Source organism: Neoarius graeffei, chromosome 22, assembly GCF_027579695.1.
Source record: "Neoarius graeffei isolate fNeoGra1 chromosome 22, fNeoGra1.pri, whole genome shotgun sequence".
Classification (NCBI taxonomy): Eukaryota; Metazoa; Chordata; class Actinopteri; order Siluriformes; family Ariidae; genus Neoarius; species Neoarius graeffei.
The window spans coordinates 7,702,686-7,724,012 of record NC_083590.1 but is presented as its reverse complement, the minus strand read 5'-3'; the positions used below and the strand labels follow the sequence as shown (position 1 = coordinate 7,724,012).

At 45.6% G+C, this 21,327-nt stretch overlaps 1 long non-coding RNA gene across 1 annotated transcript in view; it reads right to left on the bottom strand.

Moving 5' to 3' along the window:
* Positions 1-2,160: 2,160 nt before the first annotated feature.
* The window catches only part of LOC132870601 (uncharacterized), a 315,561-nt gene continuing 296,394 nt past the window's right edge, over positions 2,161-21,327 (bottom strand). Inside the window, exon 3 of the long non-coding RNA XR_009651144.1 lies at positions 2,161-2,371. This is a non-coding gene — a long non-coding RNA (uncharacterized LOC132870601). The remainder of the gene's footprint in view (positions 2,372-21,327) is intronic.

The window sequence follows — 21,327 nt, the reverse complement described above, 5'->3', positions numbered from 1 at the left end:
CCAACATCTGTTCCAGGTCATCCATCCTCTCACCTTGTTCCCACTCATCCATCATCTCTCATCTCATTATCTCTAGCCGCTTTATCCTGTTCTACAGGGTCGCAGGCAAGCTGGAGCCTATCCCAGCTGACTACGGGCGAAAGGCGGGGTACACCCTGGACAAGTCGCCAGGTCATCACAGGGCGACACATAGACACAGACAACCATTCACACTCACATTCACACCTACGGTCAATTTAGAGTCACCAGTTAACCTAACCTGCATGTCTTTGGACTGTGGGGGAAACCGGAGCACCCGGAGGAAACCCACGCGGACACGGGGAGAACATGCAAACTCCACACAGAAAGGCCCTCGCCGGCCACGGGGCTCGAACCCGGACCTTCTTGCTGTGAGGCGACAGCGCTAACCACTACACCACCGTGCCGCCCCCTCATCCATCATATCCTATATAAAAATAATTTCATAATAAAAACTAGCAATATTATAAACTGACATTTCAACATCACTGACATCATCATAAGAGCAAAACAAACCATGTTTGAGTAAGCGATTAAGAGTCACTTCAAGGTTTCATAGGGCGGCACGGTGGTGTAGTGGTTAGCACAGTTGCCTCACAGCAAGAAGGTTCTGGGTTCAAACCTAGCGGCCGGCGAGGGCCTTTCTGTGCGGAGTTTGCATGTTCTCCCCGTGTCCGCGTGGGTTTCCTCCGGGTGCTCCGGTTTCCCCCACAGTCCAAAGACATGCAGGTTAGGATAATTGGTGACTCTAAATTGACCGTAGGTGTGAATGGTTGTTTGTGTCTCTATGTGTGTGTCAGCCCTGCGATGAGCTGGTGACTTGTCCAGGGTGTACCCTGCCTCTCACCCGTGGTCACCTGGGAAAGGCTCCAGCTTGCCCCCCGCGACCCTGCCCGGGATAAACAGTTAGAGACAAAATAAACAAAGGTTTCATCAGGTCTCAAGGGAGTGCATCAAGTAAAAACCTCAGCACGTACGGAATCAGATTGGATGTTTAGTTTTGGCTTTTTCACTCAGATGAACATCATCTCATAAATCAGACAGTCCAGCTTCCCAGTGCATTTTCATAGAATAGTAAATTGATTGCTCAAATCAGGGACGTCTCAGAGGCCATGCTCAGTCTTAAGGTGTTTACACACACAAAAAAAAAAACCTCACAACGAGGTATCACTTACAAACAACCCTAACAGTACCCTAACCTGTGCCCTCTCACCCATGCTCAATAATCCTTTTACTGTGAAATCCAGTAGCCCGAATTCCCTCAGGTTATTCTTCATCATTCCCCTCTGTGTCTCAGACCTTCTAGAACTCAAAACTACATGATCCACTGACTCCTCTTCCTGATGTCCCTCACACAAGCCTGGCTGATGTTTCCTTACCAGTTTCATCCATCCTTCCATTATCCGTCATCACTCAGGGTACAGGGTCGCAAGCAAGCTGGATCCTATCCCAGCTGACTATGGGTGAGAGGCAGGGTTCACCCTGGACAAGTCACCAGATCATCACAGGGCTGACACACAGAGACACACAACCATTCACACTCACACCTACGATCAATTTAGAGCCACCAATTATCCTAACCTGCATGTCTTTGGACTGTGGGGGAAACCGGAGCACCCGGAGGAAACCCACGCAGACACAGGGAGAACATGCAAACTCCACACAGAAAGACCGCCGTTGGCCACTGGGCTCAAACGCAGAACCTTCTTGCTGTGAGGCGGCAGTGCTAACCACTACACCACCGTGCTGCTGAGTATTTATAATATTCGATGATTATTTATTGATTCATATTATTGTATGTGGGATTGTTTGTGTCTTGCTGCCATTCCCTGTAATTCAGTCTTTACTGCTAAAAGGAATAAATAAGCTCATTGATAAAATTAATTCATAGAGAACCAAAAGTGTGACATAAATCTTTGTGTGTCACTTGTGAGGAAATCGATGAATTGTTTTGATAAATTTGGGGACTTTTTGTTTGTGAATGTGTCGATGTAATAAAAAGAAAGTCACACATTGGCTTGAAGATATGAAGTTTATTTTCTCGTGTTAAAAAAAAAAAACTTGCATTTTTCATACAAAGTACATCGCGGATCTGAGTGACAAATTTCCCAATATTTAACTTCGATGATGTCACTCCCACTGACTTGATGCATCTTAACATACAGCCTCACTTTCTGGTTTGGGAGCTGCAAGGCCTACGACAAGAAGAAGCTAAAAAGGATTGTGAAGACAACCAGGAGGGTCATTGATGCCCCTCTCCCTTCACTGATGGAGATCTACCAGAAGCGCTGCACCTGCAGGGCGATCTCCATCATTAAGGACCCTTCTCACCGCATCTTCTCCATCCTTCCATCTGGGAAGAGGTACAGAAACATCAGCTGCAGAACCAGCAGGATGCTAAACAGGTGATACAACTTCATTAGGACTGAAAACTGCACTGAAACACAAATTGTTGTGAGCTTGGCTGCTGAGAGGTGTGTGAACATTTCATTTTTCAGTTCCATATTAGAGATTGATTGTGCTTAAATGGTTGCTTTAGATCTATTTTAATAGATCAGATAGAAATTATTAGTTTTTAATGTGTAATTTAACTTTTTAATTGTGCTGAACCATGCTGATGAGAAAAAGTCTTTTATTTCTGTGTGTATGTAAATACTCAGGGAAATGGAAGTGAATCTGAGTCTATACTCAAGTAAAAGAGATGGCTCTGATCCCATATTGGGTTCGATCATCTGATCCCAGCAAAACAAACAAAAACAAAATCAGGATCAGACAGAGTAAATAATGAACAGATTTGGTCTGATCCTGTAACAAAAAGATCTAAACTACATTAAAACACCAACCAAAGGACAAAGTGATAAATGTGCCTTGTAGTGAGTCTCCTCGGGGCCTCAGATTAACTCCCCAAATGCCGATCCTGTCAGGTGAGAATCCCACCAATGTCCTGAAACTGTTCCTGTCCATTTCAGCTCCCTCTTCCACTGACTGGGTTCAGATCGAGTCCCTGTGCTTTTCCACCTGCTCTTTCAGGGTTTTTAAGGGACTGAGGTCCAGGCAGTTTCATGCAGATCACAAGTTGTTCCACATTCAGTGTAGAATTGTGTGCAGTCTGATTCACTGTGCACCATGAACACACACTGACCACGTCTCCGAGTCTCTTTCATTTGTTAGAACTAAATGACTGACGTGTTTATGAATGTGTTGTCTGTTCCCCAACATGGAAATGCAGGAACACCAGAGTCTTCATCTCACAGACACAGATGTTCACCACACACTGAAAATAAAAGAAAAACATCTGGATTAATCCCCACACACTGGACTGTGGTACTTCATGACCAACAGCATGGAATCATCTCTGCTCCAAGAGAAACATTATCTCCTGTTTATAATTTAATTCAACATTTATCCAGTCTTATATAATATCTGTGTTCTAACATTGAGCTCCAACAAACGAGAACTTCCACAAGATCTAACAGGAAAGTGAGCAGACGTTTCCCATCCCATCACTGCTCTTATCCAATCACAGGCTTTGGAGCTTTTTAAACAGTAACTCACACTGCGGTGGGTTTGATCTCTTGTTCTACATGTAGATTTAAGTGCAGACTTTAAGAAGCCGAGGTGAATTTTACAGGAACGACAGAAGACACAGTGTGGAGGTGGAGAGCAGGAAGGAGTGTCAGAGTGAGTCAAGTGGCTCCTTAAATCACATATTTGTGGCCGTGTGGCATTAAAGAGGATCATTTTACTGAGTTTTGAGGAGAGTTGAGAAGAAAGTGTGCTGCTGATCAGAAACAGGGAAAAGCCGAGATCATATTATTCAGACAAAAGCAGCAGGATGAAGTCAGAGACAGCAGGGTGTCACAAGGAGACGAGGTGCTCGTTTACAATCACTCTCATGCACTCAGACGGGACATTTTGGAGACTCCGACTCCCTGTCTTCTGTTTTCAGATGAATTTTAAATCAACACACTTTAATGAACACAAAACAGCATTAGAGTTAATTGTTAAAAGGGGAAAAAACATCCGATTAAATAGAACACAGTGAAAATTTCTAAAAAACTGGTTTCATTTCATGGCCTGGTCATGTGATATTTACTGAAATATCACATGAAATTATTTCTATTTTTCCTTCAACAACATTTATCTAAAAAAAAAAAGAAGTAATTACTCATATCAGTCTCTGTAGTTTGTACTGTAATGTTTATCACCCTTAAGAGCAGAGAGCAGCTTCTCTCCTGAGTCTCCGATTTCATTTCCAATCGGATCCAGTTCTCTCAGGTGTGAGGGGTTTGATCTCAGAGCTGATCTCAGAGCAGCACAGCCTTCATATGACACACCACAGTACCCCAACCTGCAGAGACACAATGACACACACTTCACTGCCTCAGTTTATGAGCATCAATATTTGCTTTGTGTGTCTTTAAATAAGGGTTTTGTGTGTGTTCGTTCCCATGGATTGGTCCTTTTTATGAAGATGATTTTAATGAGCTCTGTAGAATAAAACAGAGTGTAGTGGTCGTGTCCTGTGATCTCCTCTCATACACAAACCTATTGATCCTGTTCTCTACTTTAGCTCTGTGTTACTGTATGAACGGAACTAAGTCAGTGGGTTTACTCACACACACACACACACACCATCACAAAATGTGGAATAATAGGAGACAATTTTAGTGAAAGCACTAAAACATACCCAAAATTAATCAAGAATAGTTCCACAATTATCGGGTCAATATCTAATCTTGGTCTCTATGGATACAACCCCGATTCCAAAAAAAAGATTGGACAAAGTACAAATTGTAAATAAAAATGGAATGCAATGATGTGGAAGATTCAAAATTCCATATTTTATTCAGAATAGAACATAGATGTCTGAAAGGGTACCGTTGCTGTCCCACTTCCACTAAGCATCACCACCAAATGAGTACAACGAGAACGAAGGTTTTAAAAGTAAATGAGTGTGATTTATTTTACAATGCGGAGAAGTGCTCAAAATACAAACAAAAGACTTTCAAAATAAAACCAAACGGGCCATCATAGGCATAACTAAATAAACACACATAGAACTGGAAGGCAACCTCACAACAAGTTGCAACAACAGTGCTCACAGTTCTCAATTCTGATTTACAAGGGTCTCACCTCCACCAGAGCCTGTCAAAACTAACAACAAAGAAAATACATCCCTTTAAATATCCCACCAATTACCCTCTGATTGGCTGAGCCCACACTATACGGAGTGCTATGATTGGCTGAAATACAATGCACAGTAATACGATAATTGACAGGGATAGGAAAAGTAATAATCCTATAATTGGCCAACTTACCTCCTAAACACAACCACCAATGAGAAACAGTGTAAATGATTGAATAAATCCATTCACCACAGAGGTACAAACCAAAACAAATCAACATTCACAGTGAAGATTAAAAATGTCAACATTCCATTCACCATTAAAATGCATAACAAACATCTACCACTATACCTACATACATTTCCCATCCCCACAGTTAACATAAATGACACAAACATCACAAAAGACACAACACTCACCCCTACAACCAGTAAACTTTCCCTAGCCCGAGGTGGAACTTAAAAACCTCGCTCACCCGAGGCGCACGCTTCCTACGGGGAATCCATGTCAGACGGACCAGGGAGACATCAGTGCTAATGGATGCAAGTGTGTGAGTTGTGGAGAAACCAATATCAACAACGGAATGGAAAATGGAGCAGAATCAGAAGTTATCTTACTGTTCGTTAGGATGTTTGAATTAAACTGCATTTAAACGGTAAGGTAACTGTGTTTATGATTTGTAATGTGTGCCGCTAATGATCAAAACTCACCGGGTAGATGCCACTACCGGTTCAATGGAGATACATGCAATTAGCATGCCGGTGTAACTAACGGTGTGGTGCATTTTGGGTAATGTAGTGTGAGTAAACAGGGACGGTACGCAAACAAAACAAAAGACATAGACAAGCCATGGCCAATACATTGACACATAAAAGTCCACATGTTGTGCACAGGTTTAAAAAGTGTTCATACTTTTTACAAGATGACATATCAAATGTTTAAATTGAGAAAATGTATCATTTAAAGAGAAAAATTAGGTGATTTTAAATTTCATGACAACAACACATCTCAAAAAAGTTGGGACAAGGCCATGTTTCCCACTGTGAGACATCCCCTTTTCTCTTTACAACAGTCTGTAAACGTCTGGGGACTGAGGAGACAAGTTGCTCAAATTTAGGGATAGGAATGTGCAAGAGACCCTACGTGTGGGTGGAGCACAGAGGACGGCAGGACAGAGATCAGGTTTTATAAATTGGCTTTATTGCCACACTTTTCAGTCTAACAATAACTCGCACAGACACACACAACCGGCGTCTGGTTCAGGGTTGAGCTCCATCTGCTCTCGCTCTCCCTCCTGATATAGGGCGCAGTCATTGGGAAGACACACAAACACAGGTTAATTGCTCTCAGGTGACGTAATTCTGCCACTTACCTTCCCTGACTCCGCCCTCCTGTCACAGACCGGCGCTTGACCACGCCCCCGCTGCCACATACCCCCGCTGCCACATACCCCCACCGCCCGACTCAGGCCGGGCGGCCGTCCGGCCTGCAGCCGACTCCCCCCCCCCCCCCCCCCCTGACGGGAGAGGAAGTCCGCCACGACCATCTGCGCCCCCGGCCTGTGGACCACCTTGAAATTAAAGGGTTGGAGCGCCAGATACCAACGGGTGATCCGCGCGTTGGCATCTTTCATGCGGTGGAGCCACTGGAGGGGCGCGTGGTCCGAACAGAGGGTGAAAGGGCGCCCCAGCAGGTAGTACCGGAGGGCGAGAACCGCCCACTTGATGGCCAGACACTCTTTCTCTATGGTGCTGTAGCGCCCCTCACGCACCGACAGCTGATATACAGGACAGGGCGGTCCTCCACCTCCTGGGACAAAACCGCCCCCAGCCCTCTGTCCGACGCATCGGTCTGCAACATAAAAGGGAGAGAAAAGTCAGGGGAGTGTAGAAGTGGCCCCCCACACAGTGCAGCCTTTACCTCTGAGAAAGCCCGCTGGCACTGCTCCGTCCACTGGACCGGATCTGGTGCCCCCTTTTTAGTGAGATCAGTCAGCGGGCTGGTGACGTCCGAATAATTAGGTATAAACCTGCGATAATAGCCAGCCAGCCCCAGGAACTGTCTCACCCCCTTTTTGGTCTTGGGCCTCGGGCAGGCCGCAATTGCTGCCGTCTTATTAATTTGGGGACGCACCTGCCCGTTGCCCAAGTGGAAGCCCAGATACTGTACTTCCACCCGCCCAATCGCACACTTCTTTGGGTTGGCTGTGAGCCCCGCTCGCCTCAGCGACCTAAGGACGGCCCTCAGATGTTCGAGGTGCCGCTGCCAGTCATTGCTATAGATGATTATGTCATCTAAATATGCTGCCGCATACGTGGCGTGAGGGCGGAGGACTCTGTCCATCAGCCGCTGAAACGTCGCGGGCGCCCCAAACAGCCCAAACGGAAGGGTGACGAATTGGTGTAAACCAAACGGTGTGGAAAAGGCCGTTTTTTCTCGGGATAGTGGAGTCAAGGGGATCTGCCAATATCCCTTCGTCAAATCCAGTGTCGAATAAAAGCGAGCAGTGCCGAGTCGATCGAGCAACTCATCAATACGAGGCATTGGGTACGCGTCGAATTTAGACACCGCATTGACTTTTCTATAGTCCACACAGAACCAGACCGACCCGTCGGCCTTGGGTACCAAGACCACCGGGCTGCTCCAGTCACTGTAGGACTCCTCGATGATGCCCATTTCGAGCATGGTCTGAAGTTCTTCCCGAACCACCTTTTTTTTGTGTTCGGGTAGCCTGTAGGGGCGGCTACGCACTACCACCCCCGGGGGCGTCTCTATGTGGTGCTCTATGAGGTTAGTGCGACCGGGCAGGGGCGAGAACACATCCGAAAACTCGTTCTGCAACTGGGCGACCTCCGTGAGTTGGGTCGGGGAGAGGTGGTCTCCACAGGGGACCGGAGAGGTACGTGATGCCAATGTCCCTTTTTGAACCTCCGGCCCCAGCTCCGCCTTCTCCGGAACTACCGACACCAACGCCACGGGGACCTCCTCGTTCCAGAGTTTAAGCAGGTTGAGGTGGTAAATCTGTAGCGCCCCACCCCTGTCCGTTCGCCTCACCTCATAATCGACATCCCCGACTCGCCGTGTGACCTCAAAGGGTCCTTGCCACTTGGCGATCAATTTGGAGCTCGACGTGGGCAACAGTACAAGTACCTTATCTCCCGGAGTGAACTCTCTAAGGCACGTACCCTTGTTGTACAGGCGGGCTTGCCGTTCCTGGGCCTGCCGCAAATTCTCCTGAGTTAGGTGGGTGAGCATGTGGAGTTTTGCGCGCAGGTCCATAACGTACTGAATTTCGTTCTTACTTTGTGAAGGTCCCTCCTCCCAATTTTCCCGCAGCATGTCCAGGATGCCGCGCGGCTTACGCCCATATAATAATTCAAACGGGGAGAACCCCGTGGAGGCTTGGGGGACCTCTCGCACTGAGAACAGCAAGGGTTCGAGCCACTTATCCCAGTTACGTGCGTCCTCACTTACGAATTTTTAAATAATATTTTTGAGGGTGCGGTTGAATCGTTCCACTAAACTGTCCGTTTGTGGGTGATACACGCTGGTGTGGATCGGCTTAATCCCCAATAACCCATACAGTTCGCGCAGTGTTCGTGACATAAACGTAGTGCCTTGATCAGTCAGAATCTCTTTCGGGATTCCAACTCGGGAGATGACGCGGAAGAGTGCCTCGGCAATACTGCGTGCTGAGATATTGCACAGAGGCACTGCTTCCGGGTATCGCGTTGCATAGTCCACCAGAACTAATATAAAGCGGTACCCTCGTGCTGACCGATCTAATGGCCCGACGAGATCCATCCCAATTCTCTCAAACGGGGTCTCGATTAACGGTAGAGGGCGCAAAGGCGCTTTTGGAATGGCCGCTGGGTTTACTAACTGGCATTCGCGGCATGCCGTACACCACCTACGGACATCGCCGCGAATCCCCGGCCAATAGAAACGGGCCATTATTCGGGCTAGTGTCTTATCCTGCCCCAAGTGTCTGGCCATGGGATTAAAGTGAGCTGCCTGGAATACCAATTCCCGGCGGCTCTTCGGAATTAAAAGCTGCGTGACGCGCTCTTTAGTTTGAGTGTCCTGCGTCACTCGGTATAACCTATCCTTCATAATCGCGAAGTAGGGGACGGACGCGGTGGCGTTCGGCTGGAGCGTTTGACCATCGATTACTCTCACTTGGTCAAACGCATGCCGCAGAGTCTCGTCTCGCGACTGCTCTAATGGGAAATCCGCGAGGGATTCCCCAGTAGAGAGAGGAGGAGCCGGCGGCTCCTCACTCTGACGCGGAGATGACGTAGACGGCTCTGTGACAGCTGCTCCCGCCAAAGCGACACCGGGACCTCCCCCTGTCAAATGGCAGGACCCACTCTCGACTAGGCGTGGCATTAAACCCCGAAATCCCGGCCAATCAGTCCCCAAAATTAGAGAGTGGGTAAGGCGAGGATTAACCGCCGCCTTCACTATAAATTTTTCCCCTCTGAAAATAATGTGAACCGACACCAAAGGGTAGCTGTGAACATCCCCATGCACACATAACACCTTCACCCCTTGTGCTCCCCCCAATGCCTCGTTTTGAACCAGGCTTTGGCGAATTGAGGTCTGATTACAACCAGAATCCACCAACGCCTGATATGTAGCCCCTTGGATACTCACCGGTATGTGATACGCTCCGGCCCGATCGAGGGCGGCCTCTGGCGCGTCGGGGATCTGAACCACCGCGCCCACTTCCATTGCCGTGCACTGCTGTTGAAGGTGGCCCGGCTCCCCGCAGTGCCAGCAAACCGGCCCGGGCTTTCCCTCTGCACCGGTGATCTGGGGCTCACTCACCTGAGGTGGGGGAGAGACAGACACAGAAGGGAGAAACGGGAGGGCACCGCGGGTGCGGCGGGCCGGCTGGGGGGGTGCCGGCCCCCGCCTCCGCGGAGGGGGAATGGGGCGAGGACAGGACAAAGGAGGAGGGGGAGAGAGAGAGAGAGAGAGAGAAGAGGAGAGAAGAGAAGATGCCATCTGCTGTCCTGCCGCCGGGACAGCCGCCAGATGATCCTCCGCCAGCTCGACTGCCTGATCCAGCGATGCCGGGCGGTGGCACTGGACCCACTCCACGGTTCCGGCTGGTAAGCGGGCGATGAACTGTTCCAGTACCACCTGGTCGACGATTCCCTCGGCGTCGCGATTGTTGGCCCTCAGCCACCGCCAGCAGGCGTCCCGGAGCTGCTGGCCGAATGCGAACGGCCGGCCGACTTCCTCCAGTCGCAGCGCGCGGAAGCACTGGCGCTGTTGCTCTGGTGTGCGCCCCACGCGCTGGAGGACAGCCCGGCGGAGGTCCGCGTTGGCCAGCCGGCGGTCGGCGGGGAGCTGTAGCGCGGCCAGCTGTGCCTCTCCCGTGAGCAGGGGGAGGAGGCGCGCCGTGCGCTGCTCCATCGGCCACCCCGAGGCTTCGGCGACCTGTTCAAACAACGTGATGAATGCCTCGGGGTCGTCCTGCGGGCCCATCTTGGTGACAATGAGGGGAGACGGGCCCACGGCCGGAGCGCTGGTGGACCCCGCCGACACGAGGAGATGCCGGAACGCCTCGCGATCTTCCTGCTGGGCCAGCACCAGGGCTTCGAAGCGCTGCTCCTGCTCCTTTCGGAGCGTGACGAGTGCCTGGTGCTGGCTTTGCTGAGCCGTGGCGAGGGCGTGGACCAGATCGGCGAACGGGGAGGATTCCATGGGGCTGCTGGTTTGGTGCTCCACTGTCCCGGGTTTCGGCACCACTGTAAGAGACCCTACGTGTGGGTGGAGCACAGAGGACGGCAGGACAGAGATCAGGTTTTATAAATTGGCTTTATTGCCACACTTTTCAGTCTAACAATAACTCGCACAGACACACACAACCGGCGTCTGGTTCAGGGTTGAGCTCCATCTGCTCTCGCTCTCCCTCCTGATATAGGGCGCAGTCACTGGGAAGACACACAAACACAGGTTAATTGCTCTCAGGTGACGTGATTCTGCCACTTACCTTCCCTGACTCCGCCCTCCTGTCACAGACCGGCGCTTGACCACGCCCCCGCTGCCACAGAATGTTAACCCATTCTTGTCTAATGTTAGGATTCTAGTTGCTCACCTGTCTTAGGTCTTTTTTGTCGTATCTTCCGTTTTATGATGCGCCAAATATTTTCTATGGGTGAAATATCTGGACTGCAGGCTGGCCAGTTCAGTACCCGGACCCTTATTCTACACAGCCATGAAGCTGTAATTGATGCAGTATGTGGTTTGGCATTGTCATGTTGGAAAATGCAAAGTCTTCCCTGAAAGAGACGTCGTCTGGATGGGAGCATATGTTGCTCTAGAACCTGGATATACCTTTCAGCATTGATGGTGTCTTTCCAGATGTGTAAGCTGCCCATGCCACACGCACTAATGCAACCCCATACCATCAGAGATGCAGGCTTCTGAACCGAGCGCTGATAACAACTTGGGTTGTCCTTCTCCTCTTCAGTCCGAATGACACGGCGTCCCTGATTTCCATAAAGAACTTCACATTTTGATTCATCTGACCACAGAACAGTTTGCCACTTTGCCACAGTCCATTTTAAATGAGCCTTAGCCCAGAGAAGACGTCTGCGCTTCTGGATCGTGTTTAGATACGGCTTCTTCTTTGAACTATAGAGATTTAGCTGGCAACGGCAGATGGCACGGTGAATTGTGTTTACAGATAATGTTCTCTGGAAATATTCCTGCGCTTGTTTTGTGATTTCCAATACAGAAGCATGCCTGTATGTGATGCAGTGCCGTCTAAGGGCCCGAAGATCATGTGCACGCAGTATGGTTTTCCAGCCTTGACCCTTACACACAGAGATTCTTCCAGATTCTCTGAATCTTTTGATGATATTATGCACTGTAGATGATGATATGTTCAAACTCTTTGCAATTTTACACTGTTGAACTCCTTTCTGATATTGCTCCACTATCTGTGGGCACAGAATTAGGGTGATTGGTGATCCTCTTCCCATCTTTACTTCTGAGAGCCGCTGCCACTCCAAGATGCTCTTTTTATACCCAGTCATGTTAATGACCTATTGCCAATTGACCTAATGAGTTGCAATTTGGTCCTCCAACTGTTCCTTTTTTGTACCTTTAACTTTTCCAGCCTCTTATTGCCCGTCCCAAATTTTTTGAGATGTTTTGCTGTCATGAAATTTCAAAATGTCTCACTTTCGACATTTGATATGTTGTCTATTTTCTATTGTGAATGCAATATCAGTTTTTGAGATTTGTAAATTATTGCATTCTGTTTTTATTTACAATTTGTAATTTGTCCCAACTTTTTTGGAATCGGGTTTGTAAAAAGAATAATCATAAAAGCATGTCACAACTGTTGTTCTAACGCTATCTTGAGAACAAGTGGCTGAATGTTTGTAGGAATTATATGGAATGATCTTTGTTTACTTCCTTGTTTCTTCAATAATATAAATCTACAGTATTCTATGAATGCACTCTGTAGACTCTGGAGAAACAAGTTTATTGCACCAGCATGTGTAGTGCACTTCTACAAGGGGAAAAAAAGGCCATGTAGTGCACTTCTACAAGGGAAAACCAGCCTGTGTAGTGCACTTCTACAAGGGGAAAAAACAGCCTGTGTAGTGCACTTCTACAAGTGAAAAAAACAGCCTGTGTAGTGCACTACTGCAAGTGGAAAAACAAGCCTGTGTAGAGCACTTCTACAAGGGGAAAACCAGCCTGGGTCATGCACTTCTACAAGGGAAAAAACAACCTGAGTAGTGCAATTCTGCAAGAGAAAAACAACGTGTGTAGTGCACTTCTACAAGGGGAAAAATAAGGCTGTTTAGTGCACTTATACATGGGGAAAAACCAGCCTGTGTAGTGCACTTCTACAAGGGAAAAAACAACCTGAGTAGTGCACTTCTGCAAGGGGAAAACAACCTGTGTAGTGCACTTGTAAATGGGGAAAATCCAGCCTGTGTAGTGCACTTCTACATGTGGAAAAACCAGCCTGTGTAGTGCACTTCTACAACAGAAAAACAACCTGTGTAGTGCACTTCAACAAGGGGAAAACAACCTGTGTAATGCACTTGTACATGGGGAAAAAACCAGCCTGTGTAGTGCACTTCTACATGGGGAAAACCAGCCTCTGTAGTGCACATCTACAAGCGGAAAAAACAACCTGTGTAGTGCCCTTCTGCAGGTGGAAAAACCAGCCTGTGTAGGGCACTTCTACAAGGGGAAAACCAGCCTGTGTAGTGCACTTCTACAAGTGGAAAAACCAGCCTGAGTAATGCACTTCTGCAAGTGGAAAAACCAGCCTGTGTAGTGCACTTCTGCAAGCGGAAAAAACAACCTGTGTAGTGCCCTTCTGCAGGTGGAAAAACCAGCCTGTGTAGGGCACTTCTACAAGGGGAAAACCAGCCTGTGTAGTGCACTTCTACAAGGGAAAAAACACCCTGAGTAGTGCACTTCTACAAAGGGAAAACAACCTGTGAGCAATTCCAGCGTTATGGACGTGACACTTGAACTCAAAATGGCAACAAATGACCCAGTGCATGTTTTATTGTCTCCCAGTATTTAAACAGGTGTTGCATATTTTAAGGCTGTACCATACTGGAGAAGTGATAGAACAAGAACAATTCCCATAGTACATCTAGGGCATGCCAGAAAACGCCAATAAAAGATGCGTTATGGATGTGACAGAAAAAGTATCACTTTTCTTGGGTGACTGTACATTTTTATCAAACTCTGTGAAATTGTAAACCTAATGTCGAAATGGAGATATCCGTTTGATAGAGGGGTCCAAGGTGAATATTAAAAAATCTTTGTTTAAAATATTTTGTATTTCATGCAGAGTTTCGGAAGGAAAAGTCAGCGTTATGGATGCGACGAAATTCCATTACGGATGTGACGCGTCTGAAATAGACATGGCATATGTTTAGAAAATCAGCAATTTAACCACCATAACCCTTTGAAAAACTCTCTAAATATCAGCTAAAACTATCAAAGTTCTTAAATAATATTTAGGATGGCTATTGTTTTGCTGTTTTGTGGATTTTAGCATACATTTCTGTGGCTTGTGGCAATAATATAGAATTGTACATGACCAAATTTGATTTTAGCTTGGGTTTTACATTATAAGAAAGAAATAAGACATTATAAGACAGTGACACATTAGGTGATCAAAATATTTATTTATGTATGTATGTATTTATTTATTTAGTTTGTTTAGTTTGTTTAGTTTGAAATTTGGGATCTCCTGTGAGGTTGACATTTACATGGAATTGCCCCTGTGTAGTGCAATTGTACATGGGGAAAAACCAGCCTGTGTAGTGCACTTCTACAAGGGGAAAACCAGCCTGTGTATTGCACTTCTACAAGGGAAAAATAGCAGCCTGTGTAGTGCACTTCTACAAGGGGAAAACCAGCCTGTGTAGTGCACTTCTACAAGGGGAAAAACAACCTGTGTAGTGCACTTCTACAAGTTTAAAATAACCTGTTTAGTGCACTTCTACAAGGGGAAAAGCAGCCTGTGTAGTTCACTTCTACAAGGGGAAAAGCAGCCTGTGTAGTTCACTTCTACAAGGGGAAAAACAACCTGTGTAGTGCACTTCTACAAGGGGAAAACAACCTGTGTAGTGCACTTCTACAACAGAAAAACAACCTTTGTAGTGAACTTCTACAAGGGGAAAACAACCTGTGTAGTGCACTTGTACATGGGGAAAAACAAGCTGTGTAGTGCACTTCTACAACAGAAAAACAACCTTTGTAGTGCACTTCTACAAGGGGAAAACAACCTGTGTAGTGCACTTGTACATGGGTGAAAAACAGCCTGTGTAGTGCACTTCTACAAGGGGAAAAACAACCTGTGTAGTGCACTTCTTCAAGGGGAAAAACAACCTGTGTAGTGCACTTCTACAACAGAAAAACAACCTGTGTAGTGCACTCCTACAAGGGGAAAACAACCTGTGTAGTGCACTTGTAAATGGGGCAAATCCAGCCTGTGTAGTGCACTTCTACAAGGGGAAAACCAGCCTCTGTAGTGCACTTCTACAAGGGGAAAAAACAGCCTGTGTAGTGCACTTCTACAATAGAAAAACAACCTGTGTAATGCTCTTGTACATGGGGAAAAAACCAGCCTGTGTAGTGCACTTCGACAAGGGGAAAACCAGCCTGTGTATTGCACTTCTACAAGGGGAAAAACAGCCTGTGTAGTGCAATTGTACATGGGGAAAATCCAGTCTGTGTAGTGCACTTCTACAAGGGGAAAACCAGCCTGTGTAGTGCACATCTACAAGGGAAAAATAGCCTGTGTAGTGCACTTCTACAACGGAAAAATAGCCTGTGTAGTGCACTTCTACAAGGGGAAAACCAGCCTGTGTTCTGCACTTCTACAAGGGAAAAAAGCAGCCTGTGTAGTGCACTTCTGCAAGTGGAAAAAACAGCCTGTGTAGTGCACTTCTAAAAGGGGAAAACAACCTGAGTAGTGCACTTCTGCAAGGGAAAAACAACATGTGTAGTACACTTCTACAAGGGGAAAAACCATCCTGTGTAGTGCACTTCTACAAGGGGAAAAACCAGCCTGTGTTGTGCACTTCTACAAGGGGAAAACCAGCCTGTGTATTGCACTTCTACAAGGGAAAAAACGAGCCTGTGTTGTGCACTTCTACAAGGGGAAAAACAAGCTGTGTAGTGCACTTCTACAAGGGGAAAAACCAGCCTGTGTAGTGCACTTCTACAAGGGGAAAAAACAGCCCGTGTAGTGCACTTCTGCAAGGGGTAAAAACAGCATTTTATTATTTTATTTCTACTATTGTTTAATTCTTATTATTTTTCTTCCCCAATTATTTTATGTAATTTTATTTTCTACTGTTTACTGTTCTGCTTTTACTTCTGTAAAGCACATTGAACTGCCACTGTGTATGAAATGTGCTATATAAATAAACTTGCCTTGCCTTATCCTCCTACATTTACATGCTTTCATGTTCAACATACCAGGGGTTCAAAAGCATGCAGATTAACAAGATTTGCGTGTTGAGAACAACAATGTGTGTTATCTGCCTGAACTCTGGGAGACCTGAGCAACTGCCAACTGAAAAAATCATATCTGCACTGTATGTAACTCCATGAGCACATGCAAAATGTTTCACTTCCTTTTCCTTTAGGCTAGTCACACGGGAGAGTGATGAGTGAACCTACAGCTGATCTAACATCGGATAGCACATTCTCCAGATGGGCATACACCCATTACTTTAAGTTTGTGAAAAATAAGGATGTGAAGAACATTGTAGTCAAATGCACTTTGTGTGCTAAACCTAAAGAACTGTCCACTTCCCGTAATAGCACTAGTAATTTAACTAAACATTTACAGAGGTGCCATAGTAACATGAAGTTAGCAAGGAAGCAAGTGGAGGATGAGAGTGGCGATAAAATCACAAAGCAGCCAAAATTAACGTTCTCCCGCTCTGAGATGCTCCTTCAGCCTCAAGAGGTTAGGAGACTTGTGGCGGAGTATGTTGTTGAAGATATGCTGCCGCTTTCAACAGTGGAATCGCCAGCTTTTCAAAAACTTGTCAGCAAGATCCCTGTCGCCACTAGCAGCAATGATAACAAGGTAAGGCTACCGTTGCCTCAACAGGTTAATTTTTACTGGACTACTGCTCTTAACATTAGTTTACATAGTTCTAGATCAGAACAGATACATAACGTCATTGCGAATCACGTCAATATGTATTAAGATGAAACGTAGTCTACAAAAAGCTTCTGTTTAATACAATAAACCATAAGATGAACTTGAATTTGAAGGTAAATATCGGAAATGTGGGATGCACTGCCTGTTTCTGCCCCATATGGATTTTTCTTTTTTTAAAATCTATATGTGTTTCATAAATTTGAAATATAATGTGGAGCATTTTCGTAAGGGCATGAACAATGAACACTGAAACACTGGGGTGCACTAGGCTACCTTTCCCATGAGAACATTTACATTAAATATCAATGTGTGTCAAAAACTTTCCATATGTATATAGAATGAACTTATACAATTTGGGTTACTTTTTAGGTGCCTACTATCCAGGACAAAAAGAAAGGTGAGACATGTCTATGCATGTTTAATTACACCTAGAAAGTAGCCTAATTGTATAGGTTCATTAGCTTTCCCTTAAAAGAGACCAAATTCTCTACATACATATTGAAAGTTTTTGACACACATTGATTTTCAATGTAAATGTTCTCATGGGGCAGGTAGCCTAGCGCACCCCAATGTTTCAGTGATCATTGTTCATGTTCAGCACGGTCATACCTTACAAAACTAGTTGGTTTCATTTGGGGTGCACATTGTAAGGCCCTTTAGCTAATGTGTAGTGTTTATATATTAGGCCCTTGAATTTGATATCTGGCTATTTTCTTATATTTTCAGCATGTACTTCAAAGCAGAAAAACCTTCACAAAGGACTTGGATAAGGCATACACAGTCATGACAAGACTGGCTGGTTTTTCTACATGGGGAAAAAACCGCCTGAGTAGTGCACTTCTACAAGGGGAAAACCAGCCTGAGTAGTGCACTTCTACAGGGGAAAAAAACACCCTGAGTAGTGCACTTCTACAACAGAAAAACAACCTGTGTAGTGCCCTTCTACAAGGGGAAAACAACCTGTGTAGTGCACTTGTATATGGGGAAAAACCAGCCTGTGTAGTGCACTTCTACAACAGAAAAACAACATGTGTAGTGCACTTCTACAAGGGGAAAACAACCTGTGTAGGGCCATTGTACTTGGGGAAAAACCCGTCTGTGTAGTGCACTTCTACAAGGGGAAAAAACAGCCTGTGTAGTGCACTTCTACAACAGAAAAACAACATGTGTAGTGCACTTCTACAAGGGGAAAACAACCTGTGTAGGGCCATTGTACTTGGGGAAAAACCCGTCTGTGTAGTGCACTTCTACATGGGGAAAAAACAGCCTGTGTAGTGCACTTCTACAAGGGGAAAAACCAGACTGTCTAGTGGCACTTCTACAAGGGTTAAAACCAGCCTGTGTAGTGCACTTCTACAAGGGAAAAATAGCCTGTGTAGTGCACTTCTACAAGGGGAAATACCAGCCTGTGTAGTGGACTTTTCAAGGGGAAAAACAGCCTGTGTAGTGCACTTCTACAAGGGGAAAAACCAGCCTGTGTAGTGCACTTCTACAACAAAAAAGCAACCTGTCTAATGAACTCTGGGAGACCTGAGCAACTGCCAACTGAAAAAATCATATCTGCACTGTATGTAACTCCATGAGCACATGCAAAATGTTTCACTTCCTTTTCCTTTAGGCTAGTCACACGGGAGAGTGATGAGTGAACCTGCAGCTGATCTAACATCGGATAGCACATTCTCCAGATGGGCATACACCCATTACTTTAAGTTTGTGAAAAATAAGGATGTGAAGAACATTGTAGTCAAATGCACTTTGTGTGCTAAACCTAAAGAACTGTCCACTTCCCGTAATAGCACTAGTAATTTAACTAAACATTTACAGAGGTGCCATAGTAACATGAAGTTAGCAAGGAAGCAAGTGGAGGATGAGAGTGGCGATAAAATCACAAAGCAGCCAAAATTAACGTTCTCCCGCTCTGAGATGCTCCTTCAGCCTCAAGAGGTTAGGAGACTTGTGGCGGAGTATGTTGTTGAAGATATGCTGCCGCTTTCAACAGTGGAATCGCCAGCTTTTCAAAAACTTGTCAGCAAGATCCCTGTCGCCACTAGCAGCAATGATAACAAGGTAAGGCTACCGTTGCCTCAGCAGGTTAATTTTTACTGGACTACTGCTCTTAACATTAGTTTACATAGTTCTAGATCAGAACAGATACATAACGTCATTGCGAATCACGTCAATATGTATTAAGATGAAACGTAGTCTACAAAAAACTTCTGTTTAATACAATAAACCATAAGATGAACTTGAATTTGAAGGTTAATATCGGAAATGTGGGATGCACTGCCTGTTTCTGCCCCATATGGATTTTTCTTTTTTTAAAATCTATATGTGTTTCATAAATTTGAAATATAATGTGGAGCATTTTCGTAAGGGCATGAACAATGAACACTGAAACACTGGGGTGCACTAGGCTACCTTTCCCATGAGAACATTTACATTAAATATCAATGTGTGTCAAAAACTTTCCATATGTATATAGAATGAACTTATACAATTTGGGTTACTTTTTAGGTGCCTACTATCCAGGACAAAAAGAAAGGTGAGACATGTCTATGCATGTTTAATTACACCTAGAAAGTAGCCTAATTGTATAGGTTCATTAGCTTTCCCTTAAAAGAGACCAAATTCTCTACATACATATTGAAAGTTTTTGACACACATTGATTTTCAATGTAAATGTTCTTATGGGGCAGGTAGCCTAGCGCACCCCAATGTTTCAGTGATCATTGTTCATGTTCAGCACGGCCATACCTTACAAAAATAGTTGGTTTCATTTGGGGTGCACATTGTAAGGCCCTTTAGCTAATGTGTAGTGTTTATATATTAGGCCCTTGAATTTGATATCTGGCTATTTTCTTATATTTTCAGCATGTACTTCAAAGCAGAAAAACCTTCACAAAGGACTTGGATAAGGCATACACAGTCATGACAAGACTGGCTGGTTTTTCTACATGGGGAAAAAACCGCCTGAGTAGTGCACTTCTACAAGGGGAAAACCAGCCTGTGTAGTGCACTTCTACAGGGGAAAAAAACACCCTGAGTAGTGCACTTCTACAACAGAAAAACAACCTGTGTAGTGCCCTTCTACAAGGGGAAAACAACCTGTGTAGTGCACTTGTATATGGGGAAAAACCAGCCTGTGTAGTGCACTTCTACAACAGAAAAACAACATGTGTAGTGCACTTCTACAAGGGGAAAACAACCTGTGTAGGGCCATTGTACTTGGGGAAAAACCCGTCTGTGTAGTGCACTTCTACAAGGGGAAAACAACCTGTGTAGTGCACTTGTACATGGGGAAAAACCAGCCTGTGAAGTGCACTTCTACAAGGGGAAAAACGAGCCCGTGTAGTGCACTGCTACAATGGGGAAAAACCAGCCTGTGTAGTGCACTTCTACAACAGAAAAGCAACCTGTCTAGTGCACTTCTACAAGGGGAAAACAACCTGTGTAGTGCAATTGTACATTGGGAAAATCCAGTCTGTGTAGTGCACTTCTACAAGGGGAAAACCAGCCTGTGTATTGCACTTCTACAAGGGGAAAAACAACCTGTGTAGTGCAATTGTACATGGGGAAAATCCAGTCTGTGTAGTGCACTTCTACAAGGGGAAAACCAGCCTGTGTAGTGCACTTGTACAAGTTTAAAATAACCTGTTTAGTGCACTTCTACAAGGGGAAAAGCAGCCTGTGTAGTTCACTTCTACAAGGGGAAAAGCAGCCTGTGTAGTTCACTTCTACAAGGGGAAAAACAACCTGTGTAGTGCACTTCTACAAGGGGAAAACAACCTGTGTAGTGCACTTCTACAACAGAAAAACAACCTTTGTAGTGAACTTCTACAAGGGGAAAACAACCTGTGTAGTGCACTTGTACATGGGGAAAAACAAGCTGTGTAGTGCACTTCTACAACAGAAAAACAACCTTTGTAGTGCACTTCTACAAGGAGAAAACAACCTGTGTAGTGCACTTGTACATGGGTGAAAAACAGCCTGTGTAGTGCACTTCTACAAGGGGAAAAACAACCTGTGTAGTGCACTTCTTCAAGGGGAAAAACAACCTGTGTAGTGCACTTCTACAACAGAAAAACAACCTGTGTAGTGCACTCCTACAAGGGGAAAACAACCTGTGTAGTGCACTTGTAAATGGGGCAAATCCAGCCTGTGTAGTGCACTTCTACAAGGGGAAAACCAGCCTCTGTAGTGCACTTCTACAAGGGGAAAAACAGCCTGTGTAGTGCAATTGTACATGGGGAAAATCCAGTCTGTGTAGTGCACTTCTACAAGGGGAAAACCAGCCTGTGTAGTGCACTTCTACAAGGGAAAAATAGCCTGTGTAGTGCACTTCTACAACGGAAAAATAGCCTGTGTAGTGCACTTCTACAAGGGGAAAACCAGCCTGTGTTCTGCACTTCTACAAGGGAAAAAAGCAGCCTGTGTAGTGCACTTCTGCAAGTGGAAAAAACAGCCTGTGTAGTGCACTTCTGCAAGGGAAAAACAACA